The 15,397-nt window shown below is 45.1% G+C and overlaps 1 long non-coding RNA gene across 2 annotated transcripts; it reads right to left on the bottom strand.

Annotated features, from left to right (window-relative positions):
• Positions 1 to 234: 234 nt before the first annotated feature.
• On the bottom strand, positions 235 to 12,967 carry LOC144297071 (uncharacterized). Of its 2 annotated transcripts, none has more exons than XR_013364125.1 (3): positions 12,854 to 12,967; positions 11,122 to 11,257; positions 235 to 1,308 (listed from the first exon to the last, which is right to left on the bottom strand). It is a non-coding gene; the product is annotated as an uncharacterized LOC144297071 (long non-coding RNA). The 2 variants fall into 2 exon arrangements; XR_013364124.1 differs by lacking the exon at positions 235 to 1,308 and adding an exon at positions 8,064 to 9,907.
• Positions 12,968 to 15,397: the final 2,430 nt, after the last annotated feature.

Below are 15,397 nucleotides of genomic sequence, written 5' to 3' on the forward strand. Positions count from 1 at the left end.
AGCCTGCTTCTCCCTCTGCCTATGTCTCTGCCTCTCTCTATTTCTCTCTCTGTGACTATCATAAATAAATAAAAATTTTAAAAAAATTTATATTATTTTTTAATAAATTAATTTTTTATTGGTGTTCAATTTACCAACATACAGAATAACACCCAGTGCTCATCCCGTCAAGTGTCCCCCTCAGTGCCTGTCACCCATTCACCCCCACCCCCGCCCTCCTCCCCTTCCACCACCTCTAGTTCGTTTCCCAGAGTCAGGAGTCTTTATGTTCTGTCTCCCTTTGTGGTATTTCCCACACATTTCTTCTCCCTTCCCTTATATTCCCTTTCACTATTATTTATATTCCCCAAATGAATGAGAACATACACTGTTTGTCCTTCTCCGATTGACTTACTTCACTCAGCATAATACCCTCCAGTTCCATCCACGTCAAAGCAAATGGTGGGTATTTGTCATTTCTAATGGCTGAGGAATATTCCATTGTATACATAAACCACATCTTCTTTATCCATTCATCTTTTGATGGACACCGAGGCTCCTTCCACAGTTTGGCTATTGTGGACATTGCTGCTAGAGACATTGGGGTGCAGGTGTCCCGGCGTTTCATTGCATCTGAATCTTTGGGGTAAATCCCCAACAATGCAATTAAGAAAGCGACATTTTCACAAAGTGAGCATGGTCCTGACTATTTGGTCTTCTGATACCATGCTTACCAAAACCCCTTCTCTTGGCCTCTCCCATCTTAACGAGTATGAAGCCAAAAGAGTGGATTCCCCAAGTAAGGATATATCCTAGAGAGTGAGGCTCACGGCTTCTCCTACGATGAGGTTGGTTTGCTGTATGGCCACTTGATTCACAGACAAACTTCCTTCGAAAATCAGAGCACTCTTAGAATTTCCACTGTTGCAACTTTTGAGGGATGCGATCAAAGGCCCTCTGCCCAATTTTGTCCTTCTCAGCACCTGGCACTCTTGGGGAAGGTAAGTTGGTACTCACCAATCCTCAGACCTGGCACTCTTGGGGAAGGTAAGTTGGCACTCACCCATCCTCCACCCATGGCAGTTGTAGTTAACTGGCATGGCGCTCTTTCCCACTGACCTTTGGTGTGACTCAGAATTCTCGACCCAGCTCTTAAGACATCAGTTGTCAACAGGAGGAGTTGACATGTGAACTGACATCCAGTTGCTGACAGGGTTTTCCTTGCTCCTTTTGACTCAGAAGGATGCTGGCACTTCTCGCTGTCCTCTTCGGTATGCTCCTTGTTTCCACTCAACGGTGGCAAAGTCACCCATTTTCACACACCAAGATCTATAGATAAGAGATGGTTTCATGTTGTGCTATGGCTTACTGTCATCACCCTTTCTGGACAAGGGGAAAGGGACAAGGATGCACTTTGGACCAACGTGTCTCCAACTTTTATGTGCATATGAAGGAATCACCAAGGGATATGGTTAAAATGAAGATTCTGATTCATCAGGACTGAAATGGGTCCTGAGTTTTGTATTTCTAATGAGTTCCTAGCCAAAGCTCTTGACTGGGGACCCATACTTTGAGTCGTAAAGCTGTGCTCACTTCGGCAGCACATATATTAAAATTGGGTCGTAGGTCTTTTAGATATGACAATAAACTTAGTCTGGTGCTATAATTTCAATAGTCTCCTTATGTAATTTTGTAGTCTCTCTTACATAAAATACTTATTCCTTCAGAGTTCCGTCTCCTCCCCCTGTTTCTCCCAGGGATAGTGTATGGCTATATGGGGAAGAGGTATGGCTTCAGTGACCTCATGGTGTGATGGGAAGACAGTATCTGTGAGCTTACATGGACCCCTCTGGATCATACCCCTAGCCTCTTTTGTGAAGTGGCTGATTTGGGCTGCTCTTGGGGCTGGGTGGCCACTAAGGTTTCACTGGTCTCCTCTCTGGAGCTGACTGTGCTCAGAAGTGAATCTGATAAACTGATCTTGCAAAGATATTATGCATGACATTGACTTCCTGAATCTCCTGTGCCAGAGACTCTGTGAGCATCTAGAGAATTGGAAGCAAGATGGCAGACTAAGGTTTGGGAGCAGGGGGTTCAATGCCTCTCGAATCATAGGTGGCAACCTAGGGATGAGACCACACTAAAATGCACAATGTCTCCCAGCCTTAGTTTCTTTTTCTGTAAGTCATACCCATACCATAGGGCTTTTGCCTTACACAACAGTACTTTTCAGTGTGCTCCACAGCTACAAGGATGCATAATGAGTCTGCTTTTGGTTTCATTTCAATCCAAGTGAAGCCGGAACTCTTTTGAAGTAAGAAAACAAAAGTTAACATCAACAATGCCTAAGGATACTAAACCCTAAGTCTTGAGAATTCCAGAGCCAGGGTGAAACTGAATGACAGGTGTCTCTTTCACTATAATTTAGTCATCTCTTCACCCATCTATCTCGCCAGAGACATTTGTAAAGCATTTAAATGCATCACGTGCAGAACAGTGCACTAGGTGTGAGTCACACTTTTGAAATAATTGAATATATAAAGTTCAAGGACACAAATCAAAAATACAATTTTTTCAAAAATTGCAAAAGGAATATAACATAATCTCATTCCTGTCTAAAACTTGCTTCGGAGTGGTCTTGACTGAAGTTTTGTTGATAGTCCCTTTGAGTAACACTCTAAAGAGTCCCTGACATTTTCTCGGGGATGCTGTAAACCGGGGCTTTTAGAATGTTCTACAGATTGCTGCTGAGAGCTCCCATTAACTTGCAAATCCACTTGACTATCAAAAGTGAAATGAGGATAGGAGCCAAAGTCTTGTAAATAGAAAGAGGTCATTATTGCACGGATGGAACCAAGTTGCTCAAACCTTTCCACCAAACTAATGAATTCTCCTAGCCTCCTTTCACTTTGGAAAGAAAAAGCAGACAGATTGGGTGCCTTGCCCGAGGCCACAGAATGTGCCACCACTAGGGTTTGTAATGAGACGTACGGTTCCTGGCTCTCAGTATACCTTTCCCTCACAGTCCTGCCTCTATTTGGCTACATGAAGACAAAAAGAAGTGAACATTTGCCTACTTTATTTTTATAGCCCTATTATATATGATATCTGCCCCTTCTGAATTTGCTCAGTAGGTGATGACAGCTAAGGATTTCATTACTCAGAGAACAAGGCCTGGTCACCAGTCCTGGAACTGATGGGAGGGCTACTAGCCCTGGCGTTTTTGGATGAGGAACGCTGATGGGCCTTGTACGCAGCCTGGCCTTGGCTTGACTGATCATGTGAGACAGCTTAGCTCTCCCCACGGAGCAGGAAATTAACTCATGATGTCGGTAGTCCCAGCACTGGAGGTGTGAGTATGTGAGTGAGCAAGTGTATCTCATCCTCAGTATCCCTGCCTGTCCCAAAATATTAACCCACTTTATAAAATGAAAATGACTTGTCTTACTTACACTCTTGTAATGCACTAAGATGGGAAGATAGTCTTAAGCTTCAAATTCTTTAGGGCACTGCATGGATCTTATTTTTCAGCCAGTCAGCACCTGGCTGGATCTGGGCCTAGAATGGACAGTCCAACAGAAGCCGTGATGCTTTTCACCTCCCTGCACATCACCCAGGGTCTGGAACTCCCTTTGCGAACATAGCCTGAGGGATGGCCTCCGAATGGCACTTAAGTGAACCACACTTAATGTTCCAACCCATTAAATACCTGCTGGACCCTGTGTATCGGCCGATGACTAAGCTAGCTGTGGTTAGCTTCTGTAGGTAGATTGCTTTTCTTTCACCTAAGCCTTCATCTTTGCTGTCTCATTCTTCCCACTGGTGTCAGCTTTGGCGAGTTTAGAAAGGTGCCCATTCCTATTATGGCAAGGTCAATGAGGAGCAAGGTGTAGGTCTATGTCCCAGAAACTATAGAAGTAGTCCAGGGGTTGGCAGGGTGAGCAATAGAGGCTCTTTTCCCAGGCCTGCATATCAGCTGCCTGGAGAAATGGCCTTAATTATTCTGATAAATATACCCTGATAAGTGCGCACTACCACCCTAAGCCCCCACCCTATATCCCTGCTTTAGAGTCCCTGCTCTAACCCTAACCCAGGTGAGTGAGAGTGCACAGGTCTGAGAGGACAAGCTGACCCAGGACCCTGGAATTCTGTCCAAACAGTTCAGGGCTCATTTTCAGGACCTGCCTGGGGGGTCTTTTCCACAGGCCCACCCCTGTGTAGTGGACAATGAGCACTATGTGTGGAGGTAGGTGGTGGAGATGGGGGTTGTGTACAAGTGGGCTGGGGTCTCCACACATACACTCATGAGTCCTCTTCTGATGTGACTTAGAGCCTTTGCATACTCCAGCCTAGGGCCCCACGCAGTCCAGGACATGAGAAATCCCCAAACGTTCCTTTCTGGAACACTTTCCTACTTTCCATCTGCTAGGGCAGCTCATCTGTTCCCATTGGTTCAAATACCAGCTTCTTCATGCTAATGACATCTTAATTCATATTTTTTTTCTGCACTGAACTCTAGAATACTACTTGATATTCCTGCTTAGATAAATCAGCTATCTCACACTTGACGTGGTTAAAACAGATTTCTTGATTTTTCCTCCAAGATATTGTGCTCCCATCTCCAGGCCTCCTTGTCTTAGTAAACGGTATCACTATCCCAAGCAGTCCCTCAAGCTAGAAGGACCTAGGAGCACCAACCTAGGAGATCCTAGGAGGATCTCTCCTTTTTACTCCACACCAAACCAATTAGCAAATTCTGTCGGTTCTACCTCAAATCTCTTTCTTCTCTCTCCTTCCACTGTTGTCCCTTTGGCTCAGGCCATCATCATCTCTTGCTGGACAACTGAATAACTTCCTAACTGGTTTTTCTACTTCCACTCTTGACCTCTTACCATCTAGTCTCCCCAGAGTGACAAAAGTGCTCTCCTGTCCATGTAAATTTACACAGCCTGTTTGCTGAGTAAAGGGGGAAATGGCTTCCCTCAGCCTTACAGACATGGCCCTCACCTGCCTCTCCATCCCTATCTCATGCTTCCCTCCTTCTCTTTCACCATCTAAAAGGGCTGGCCCTTCAGTTCCTTCAGGCCCTAGACTTTTCTATGCCTTGCATGGCCAGTGACACCTCATCGTGAGGTCTCAGCTTAAATATCCCCTCCTCAGAGAGCCTTCCCTGACAGTCCAGCTAAAACCGTTCCTGAACTGCCCACCCTAGCTTCTCCGTGCATAGCACTTACTTTACCTGAAATTATTATTTTAAATGATGTGTTTTCCAATCTATTCTACCAGTAGGTAAGATCCCTATAGGCAGGGCAATGTCTGTTCCCTGTACCCAGGGCAGCGCAATGCACATAGTGAGCACCAGGGGAACGTCGGCTGTGCGGCTGTACGTATAATGAAGGCTGAGGCAGGACTGGTGGGTGTGGCTATATCCCTCAGGGACCCAGATCTAGTCATTTTTCCACACTCCAAAGACTCAACCGCCAATGTTTCAAGTTCCCTTTTCTCCTGATCACTCATATTGGTTTCTAGATCCTCTGAATGTGCCCTCAGAGGGCCCCTTCTAATCTGTTTCTATAGAAAGAATTTAAGACCCTGGTTAAAGCTTAAGCTGAGAAGTTCCACTGGGCCTCAGCTTCTGAGAGAAACCAGTTCCTACCCTGAGAGTGACAGGTTACGGCTCCACTCCCAGGGCGGGGGGGGGGGGGGGGGGGGGAGCCCCGTCCTCAGGGAGCCCCATGGAGTGGCTTGGGCAGAGATTACAGAGAGCCTCTCTGTTTGGGATGGGTTTTCTTTGCTTTGTTTTCTTGTGTGCTCAGTGGCTTGTTCCTAACTGGCGGCCAATCACCGCATTGCCAGATGGTGCGAAAGATTTACCGGAATTTCATTTTCAAATAAACCACAAGCTTGGATGAGCTAATGTTGTTCCACATAAAAAAGCCACAAAACTGGACAAATTAGCGTTGTTTCAAGAAAGGAAACTTGTCCAAGCCATCGGCTCTGCCCTTCTCAAAGGGCTCTGATAGCTGCATTAAGATATGGGGGGCTGGGGTCATTCTCGTGTGAGACCACCACACCAAAGGATGGGTGGGGAGGGAGCACCCCCTCCCTTCCCGCTGACTCCACAGAATAACTTGGCAGTGCCGTGGAGAACTGCATTCTCCCATGGAACTGAATTGTCTCTGTCAAGCTTGTCTCCGTTACACCGAGAGCCTGAGGATGGCAAGGGCCTTTTCCAGCCTGTAGGCAATGGCTACAGCTTCTCCTCAAACACAGACTGCCTGTGAGCTTTCCTGGACAGCAGGTCATCTGGTGGCTACTCAGCAGTGACATGAAGGCAGATAATTTATTGCCACAACTGTAGGTGCTGTTCCAGGCAGGCCCACCCTCAGCAGTCATGGCAACGGAGCCTGGTAGACCCAGTACTTCCCAGAGTCTAACCCCAGCCGTACCACTTATAGCTGTGGGATCATGGGTGGCTTTCAAGCCACTGAAGAACACTGTTTTCTCATCCTTAGGATGGTATTAAGTCAACAGGCCCATCTTAGGTATAAAATTGAGAGAAATGTCCTTTGAGCTGGACCTGACACATATAGTAACTGCCCCCTAAAGGTGGATGCGAGGTGGAGTGATGATGAGGTCAGTTGTGTGGCTGCCCTCTTGATCTTCCAGCACTCAGAGCCAGTCTCAGAGGAGGTGTGTCATCTGCTTCCTGTGGTCAGCTGAACTGAACAAATTACCATGAAGTAAATCAAGCCAGAAAAATCAATCAATACAACAGAGGCCAAAAGAGCCCTTCTTAAAGAATCTAAGGGATGGCTTTATCTTTAATCCTTTCTTTTCTCAACCAAACACCAGACTAGACCCCTCATGACCTTTGTGTTGCGTCAGAATTCTAGGAACTCACCTCCCTATGGAAATTTTATGTCATAAATAAATGTAGAAATACTCTCAAGGGGTGTCCGTGATCTGGGGCTTAGAACTTCATTTTGCTACATGGGACAAAGACACCTGAAATTTAGTTGAGCAGAGATTTAGATTTATTGGCTAGATAATATAACTAAGATAGCTATCATTTATTGTACTATCCAAGCCAAACAACTTTATATCATTTTATTCCACTGAATCTTCACTGTAAATGTATAATACTTCCCCCATTTTACAATTGAAAATGCTAAAGGAAACTCTTACTAGTTGTATAAAGGTCATATCTACTGGACCATAAAAAATGCACCTGCCTTTCTATTTCACTAACATGTTTTTGGGTAGAAATCATGAGATATGAACATTATGTTACCATTAAGTAATGATAGTAATGATAGTGATACAATCATTATGATACTTATCAGTATGATAAAAAGCATTCAGAGTGCTGTGTGAGTTTTCCCTTAGAGCTCAAAACCCCCTCTGTGAGATACAGACTTTCAGGGCCTCGATTTTTACAGAGGAAGGAACCTAGAAGAGAAGCTAATTGTATGTCAAAGTCACACAGCTGGTGGGAGGTGGCTTCAGACCTCAGCAGTCTGACCTGACCTCTCGATGCTGCTTCTCCTAAGCAGAGCTCTCGGCCTCCTGAAGCTTTGTGCATTGAAGAAAATATTCCCTACGTAGCTCGTCAAGCAAAATTCTTGCAGCACCCATCACAACAGCAGGCAGAAGCACCAGCTCCAGAAGAGACCCCTGCCTTCTCACACGGGTCTGGGCAGTGCCTTTGCCAAAGAAGGAAATGGTGGCTGTGACTTCTTGCCACGCACGTTGAAAAGCATCATGGGGGTGGGGATGGGGAAGGAGGTTACAAGGAATCATTTGCTGATGTGAAAAGTCTGTAAAGTTTGGATTTCTTCGAAGAGGGACAAATAATTACCGTCTTGTGAAGAGGGACAAATAATGTCTGGTCCATTTTCGCACAGGGCTTACTTTTGTTTTCTTGGGATTTTGTCTGTTTGTTTAGCTCAGAATGGGACGAAAACCAGAATATCTTCATTTTGTATTTCTGGTGGAAACCAAACCTTCTAGCTTCTCAGTGGATATAAATATGCCCCCCACCCCACCCCACCCAACTCCTCAGACTTATTTCATTTCTGAGAATTAAATGAGGTTTGGAGAAAGCCCTGCTCATTCTGAAGCTCCTATCTTCACCCTGACGCTCCTGGATCCTGACGAAGGCCTGGAAGAAGGCAGCAACTGCCTGAGATTAGGAAAATCCCCATCAGCCCGGCCATGGGCCCAAATAAACAGTGAATCTGCTCTTGGATTTGCCCAGCGAAGCTTCGAATGCCCCTCGAGTCCCCTGGAGCAGCTGGACACGTGAGCCCTCTGGGGGCCCATATTTCAGAGCCTTCTGTGGTGCTTTCCCTTCCTAGGGCTGCCCCCCCGAGGAACTGACTCAGTGCTTATCACTCTTTACTAGAAGTTCCGGATGAAGCAATGCAGGGGAGAACTTCACTGTTTCTACTCCCTAAATCTGACCATGACTCATTATTCAGCAAACACCAAATGGTTCCACATCCTCCTCCCGAGGAGGCACAGAGCCTGTTACATAAGCAGCAGTCTACAGCTGCTCTTGGGTAATTGAAAGTGAAGCCTTTCTGACTGGAAGCCCTGCTGGGAGTGACATGACTCTTTCTTCACCCCATGATACCAATCTTTATGAGGGGAGAAACCTCTCCGGGAGAGGGCCCCCAAAGCCCGGGTGTGCTGCAGGGGTTTGTTTTTCACACAGTAGGCCCGAGGTTTGGAATAGCTTGTATTTTCTGCCTTGTTAAAACACTGCCCTTCCACGGTGTTTCTGATCTTCTCTCTTGATGAGCTGGAGCTGAGCTTCGTGAGGCAGCCTCTCCCCCAGCCCACGGAGCAGAGGGGGAAACATGGCACGGGGCTTCCGTGCCCAGGGACCCACCCAAGAAGGACCACCCAAGAATGATCATCTTAGGGAGAGAGAGGATTCGCAAAGGCTGTTTTTTGTGTAATAAGCTCAGCACTGTGATCATAGAAAATAGAGTTGAATTGCAAAGCCCAGGGTAGAGGAGACAGTTGTTTATCTGGTTCTGGGAGAGAAGTGATTTTTAAATTGCTCTTCGAAAGAAACAGAGGGGTTAGACGAGATCATCTCTGGGCTCAGTAATCCTGTCTTCTTTCCTAGCCTGCATTGCCAGGGAATTACTTTTGAGTAGTGGTAGGAAGCAAAACAAATTCTGAAAATCCATTTCTGGAATCTGCTTCACACAGAGAAGGCCTGCTTATAAACACCACAGGAAATACAAGCTGATGAGGAGAAGGCTATCTTTTTTAATGCCACCCCAGGGGGATGGGAGGTTGTGTCTACTCGGCTTCTTAGGCAAGAACACAGACCTCCTTAACTGGGCCTCACTGGGTGTCTGGGCTGAGTTGGGAAAGACTTGTAGGGGAGGAGTGATGAGTGAGGGAGCATACTGGCCACCCGTTTGGCAATGCTGTGGTCCTCGAGAGAAACGTTCTAGGAAACATCCCCAACATCACAGAGAAGTTAGATGCCGAGAAGACCAGCCTAAGGAGCTTGGGAAGGCCAGTAAATTTGGGGCATTTTGTTAAGAAACGGAGATGGAAGGATGTTGTTAAGTTATCTAAATGTGACATGCCGCCATGAACAGGGAATTGCCTTGAGGTTCTCAGCTCTCCCAGGAGTCAGAGACGTGCTATTGTAGGCTGGATTGTATCCCCCTCCAAAATTTGTGCGTTGAAGTCCTAGCCTCTGGTATCACAAAATGTAATATTGTGCTTGGTGATAGAATCTTTAAAGGGAAAATTAAGGGCAGCCTGGGTGGCTCAGCAGTTTAGCGCCGCCTTCAGCCCAGGCCTGATCCTGGAGTCCCAGGATCGAGTCCCACGTCGAGCTCCCTGCACGGAGCCTGCTTCTCCCTCCGCTTATGTCTCTGCCTCTCTCTCTGTGTGTCTGTCATGAATAAATAAATAAAATCTTTTTTAAAAAAGGAAAATTAAGTTAAAATGAGATCAGAAATTGGGTCCTAATCCAATATGACCGGTCTCCTTATAAGAAGAGATGATTAGGACACAGATAAAAACAGAAGGAAAACCATGTGAGACACAGGGAAAAGACAGCCATCTGTAGGCCTAGGAGAGAGGCCTCAGAAGAAGCCAGCACTGTTGACACCTTGATCTTGACCTTCCAGCCTTCAGAACTGTGAGACAATTCATTTTGGTTATTTAAGCCATCCAGCCTGTGGTAATTTGTTGTAGTAGCCCTAGCAGACTGCCACATGGTGACCCTGCAATTCCCCTAAATGTGGAGACCTTGGCTTTCCTTTGTAGCTCAAAGCCTGACCTTTCATTTGTAGTTCTCAGATGATAAGCTAGGCTGTGCAGAGAGAGAAGTCTTCTTTTCCCTGTTCCTAATCCCTGAGTAGGAATGGAGCTGTGGAGACCAGGTTCCTGGGCTCTTTGAGAAAAATACCAAGTCCCACAGCCCTGGTGAGAAGAAGCAGAAGAGGCTTCCAAGGCCCTGCTAAGGAAATGTGGGCTTTTTACAGCAGGACATTTTAACCAGCACTGTCTGAACAGAGTGTGCTCAACCTACAGGGCACTTCCCTGAGCTCCAGTTTACAACCCCATTTACCTGGAGCCTGGCCAAACCTCCAGAAGCCCCTGCTCATTTAAGAAACCACCAAAGGAATGGTTTATCCGTATGCCTTGAGTATATCAAGGGAAACTAATTTGAGGCTTTGGCTGAGAGCGTCCCCATAGGCCCTGTGGAAGGAATCCTGCCTCATTCACAATACTGGATAGTTGGCTGTTAGCTTTGGTAGAACTTGGTTTTGTGTCTCCTGTCCTGTGAGGCAGGTATTGGACACCGGCATCGGCAGGGTAATACTGGAAGGATTTGTGACTGGATCTCTCCCCCCACCCCCACTGTATTAATGGCTTCAGTTTTATCTTTTCTAACTTCCCAGAAATCTGACAAGTTAACTGAATATTCTAGTTTTGCCTTCTTTCTCACTTTATTTTTTTAAAGTCTATTTTATTCAAATTTCTTTGGTTCCTGGAAAAGCTAACCTCAACTGCTAACATCCCTGGTGTAGGCAGGCGAGTTTGAGTTCGAGGTGCCCTTTCAAAACTGCACCAGTTCCTCATCCCTTCTACAATACTCACAAGAAGAGGACAATGGGGCACTGTGAGCCAGCGTCTCAGGACAGCTCCTTTCTCCCGCAGGGCTGTCAGGTAGGGGTGGGGTCTGACGGAAGCTTTGTATCCTCATCATTTCATCTGAGACGAAATCTAGAACTGCCTTGAGAAGAAAACAGAGCCCAAACAGCATCTCAGCATGTGCTGCAATTCAGAGATGAAGCGTATTTTAGAGAAAAAATTCAACCCTAAACCCCATAGGTAACCACTAAATCCTAACTTAAATGCCTCATAAACTTGGAACTTCCAACACGGCCCTGAGAATGCCACTTTCTCCCACGCGCTGACGACAGGCCTGGCCCTCCGCCAGGGAGTTCAGTTGCAAAGCTGGAAACTCCCTGACTTAAAACAATGTCTGCGTGTTTTCTGCTTCATAGGACCTCTGAAGGAGGATAACATTTTAATAAATTTGTTGTTTAATTTGACTTCTACTTTCTGTGCCTTTGTGTTTCACCTGCCTTCATTATCATGCCTATTATGAAGGTGCCAGCCAGGAAAAGAGGGGCTGTAGATAACCCAGTGAACCAAATTAAGGGATCGCTTCATGTTCATTGTCCATTGAGGAGAAGTGTGCTTGGGTACTGTAGAGGCCAAGCCCCTCTCCAATAAAAAATAAGATATGGTCTCTGGTTTCCAGGAGTTTATAGGCCCAGGAATCCAGATAGAATCTGGACTACTCATCCCACTGGGTCCATATTTCTAAAACTCATCTCCTTTTTATTCTTCACCTTCTTCTTTCCTTTCATTCTCCCTCCCCATCATCCATCCCTTGCCCTCTTCCTCCCCCTTTATTGGGCTATAGGTAAGAGCACATAGCTAATCTTTTATTGCTCCTAAGGTCCAGGGCAAAAGAAAGTGACTCAGAGTTGTCTTTGAACTAGTCTTCTCCACCCAACCCAACTTCTCCTAGTCAAAATTTGTAAGAGTGGAATATGAACAAGGAAAAGTGGATGCAGGAACATCTCATCAAAAAGTATTTGCTAAAAAAAAAAAAAAAAAAAAAAAAAGTATTTGCTAACAGGGAAGACTATCTTGAATGTGCAAGTGGTAAATTAAAGAATTTAGAGATAAAAGAGGGATATAGGCACCTGTGAATTTACTCCGTTACCTAAAAGATAAGGAACAGGAGACCCAGGAAGGTTGGAGATGTGTTCAAGGAGACAGGGTAATCATCAAAGTGTCTTAGATTTGGGTTTTTCTCTTTATTTTTTTAAATACTTTTTTACAAAAGATTTTATTTATTTATTTATTTTAAAGATTTATTTATTTATGATAGACATAGAGAGAGAGGCAGAGACACAGGAGGAGGGAGAAGCAGGCTCCATGCCCGGAGCCTGATGTGGGACTCGATCCCGGGACTCCAGGATCGCGCCCTGGGCCAAAGGCAGGCGCCAAACCGCTGAGCCACCCAGAGATCCCCAAAATTTTATTTATTTATTTGACAGCGAGAGAGAGAGAGAGATCACAAGCATGATGAGTGGCAGGCAGAGGGAGAGGGAGAAGCAGTTTCCTTGCTAAGCAGAGACCCCCGACATGGGGCTGGATCCCAGGACCCTGAGACATAACCTGAGCCGAAGGCAGACACTTAAACACCTGAGCCACCCAGGTTTTTCTATTTCTGAGTCAATTCTCCTTCCTCTTAGATGCCAAACAAATGTATATGACTGAGGAGGCCATCTATGGGCCTAATACTACCTACCTCATTTTACCCTCACCTTCCTCGACCTGCAAGTTCTTTCCTCCTCACCCATCACATTCAACGAACCTGCTGAGGGATGTCACTTTGACTGTTATCTGTCAGTCATGTCTCCAGGTAAATGAGTGATGTGACAATGGTAGAATGAGACAACACTGAGTGAGGAGCCACAAATGCTGGGGCACCTGGGTGGCTCAGTGGTTGAGCATCTATCTGCCTTTGGCTCAGGTCATGATCCCAGGGTCCTGGGATCGAATCTCACATCAGGTTCCTCGCAGGGAGCCTGCTTCTCCCTTAGCCTGTATCTCTCTGCCACTCTCTATGTCTCTCATGAATAAATAAATAAAATTTTTTAAAAAGGATGCATGAATGTTGACCTGCCACCACTGATTGGGTGGCCTTGAATAATGCATTCCACAGAATAATCTAGACTCGCCTTGTCCAATAGAATTACCATGTGAGCTACCTGTGTAATTTTGAATCTTCTAGTGGTTACATTTAAAAAAGTAATGAAACAGGTGGGATTCATTTTAATGATATGTTTTAGTGAAACTAGATGATCTAAGATATTATTCCAACCTGTCATGCATAAAAAAATGGATTAGATATTTTATATATATTTTTTTTATAGTAAGTCTTTGGAATTTTGTGTTTTGCATTTACAGCACATATCAGTTCAGACTATTTCACATTTGGCTACTGGCTGCCATATTGGACAGGGCAGATTTAGAACTGTTTTGTCATCTGTAAAATGAAAGGATAAGACTATCAAACTGTTTTTGCTTAGAGTGCTAGGAATTCTTAAGAGGTGTGTGTGTGTGTGTGTGTATGTGTGTGTGTGTGTGTGTGTTTTAGGATTTGGGAGGGGTAGAGATGACCAGCTTTGGATCATCTACGTTCAACTTGATGCCAAATACTTCCAGAATTAACTGGGATTTTGTTGGGAGAAGAGTATCCATGGCTAAATAAAGACACTACAAACCCTTGCACAGCATAACCTGTAAGTTGCACCAAGAGCCCTGGCCCACTGGCCCAGCTTGTGGAGTTATGGAAAGAAGAGTAAACAGTCACCTGCCAAGAGAGAAAATGGCCAGGTGACAAGCATGGGAGTGGCCCCGCACTGCAGCCAGTTGCAAAAGACATATGGCCCCATGGCTGTGGCCTGTAAAGTAGCCAGGAATAGACTTGACTCCTTTTCACCTGGTCAGGTTAATGGTTAACAATCCAAGTTATCAGCTGGGACTTTGTCTGGTAGGGCTGTTCTGGAGTCCTAATCTACTCCATCAACCAGAGTATCTGGAATCTGGGCTGATTGGTACAGAGAAGGACAGGCTGCAGAACACAGGACTTTGGCTCTCTTGTGGACACTGCCCATGGGGGATCCATATGCCACTCCAAGAATGCTTCTTGCTCTCATCATTTTAAACTGTAACATATAAGAAAATACACACAACAGCAAAATAGCTGCAAGATTCAAACAGCTATATCAGCAAAGGATGCGGTATTGGAGGATATCATTAAGTCCAGCTTCAAGCCCAGCAACCAGCACACCCACTCACTTCCCAGGCCCCAGCCAGTAGAAAAAGAGTTCATGGCTGCAATGCTCCAAAATCCAACTGCTCAGGAAATTCTCACATTTTTGTTAGCTTATTATCCTTCATTTAATGAGTTATGAAGTAGTCCCACTGAGTTCAGTTACACACATGGCCCTCACCCTCCTGGAACTTCTTAAATATTATGATAAAATGAAGATGCCCTCCTCATCTGTTGGCTAAGGACTCCCAGAGTCTTAGGCAAGCTAGAAATGAGCAAAATGTATAGCAGTCATATTTACATTACCAAGGAGATAATTAAAAACATAGCCTGGAAAGGCGATTTCCTCAAAAAATTAAAAATAGAACTACCATATGATCCAGCAATTCTACTTCTGAGTATTTATCTAAAAGAAATGAAAACACTAACTCCATGCACTTCCATGTTGACTGTAGCATTACTTATAATAGCCAGGACATGAAAACAGCCTATGTCCATCAACAGATGAATGGATTTTTAAAAAGTGGTATAAATAGGGATCCCTGGGTGGTGCAGCGGTTTAGCGCCTGCCTTTGGCCCAGGGCGCGATCCTGGAGACCCGGGATCAAATCCCACGTCAGGCTCCCGGTGCATGGAGCCTGCTTCTCTCTCTGCCTGTGTCTCTGCCTCTCTCTCTCTGTGTGACTATCATAAATAAATAAAAATTTAAAAAAAAAGTGGTATAAATATACACAGCGGAATACTATTCAGTCATAAAAAAGAAATCCTGCCATTTGTGACAAAGATAGACCTATGGAATTATGCTAAGTGAAATATGTCAGGCAGAGAAAGACCATATGATCTTCTTTATATGCATAATCTCAAAACAAAGCAAAACAAAACAAAAGCAAAAACTCTGAACTCATCTTGCTGGTTGCCTGATATGGAGGTTGGGGGTGGGTGAAATAGGTGAATGAGATAAAAATATATGAATTTCCAATTTTAAAATAAAGAAGTCCTGGGAATGTAATGACA

The sequence above is a fragment of the Canis aureus genome, chromosome 25, assembly GCF_053574225.1.
Source record: "Canis aureus isolate CA01 chromosome 25, VMU_Caureus_v.1.0, whole genome shotgun sequence".
In the NCBI taxonomy this organism is placed as follows: domain Eukaryota; kingdom Metazoa; phylum Chordata; class Mammalia; order Carnivora; family Canidae; genus Canis; species Canis aureus.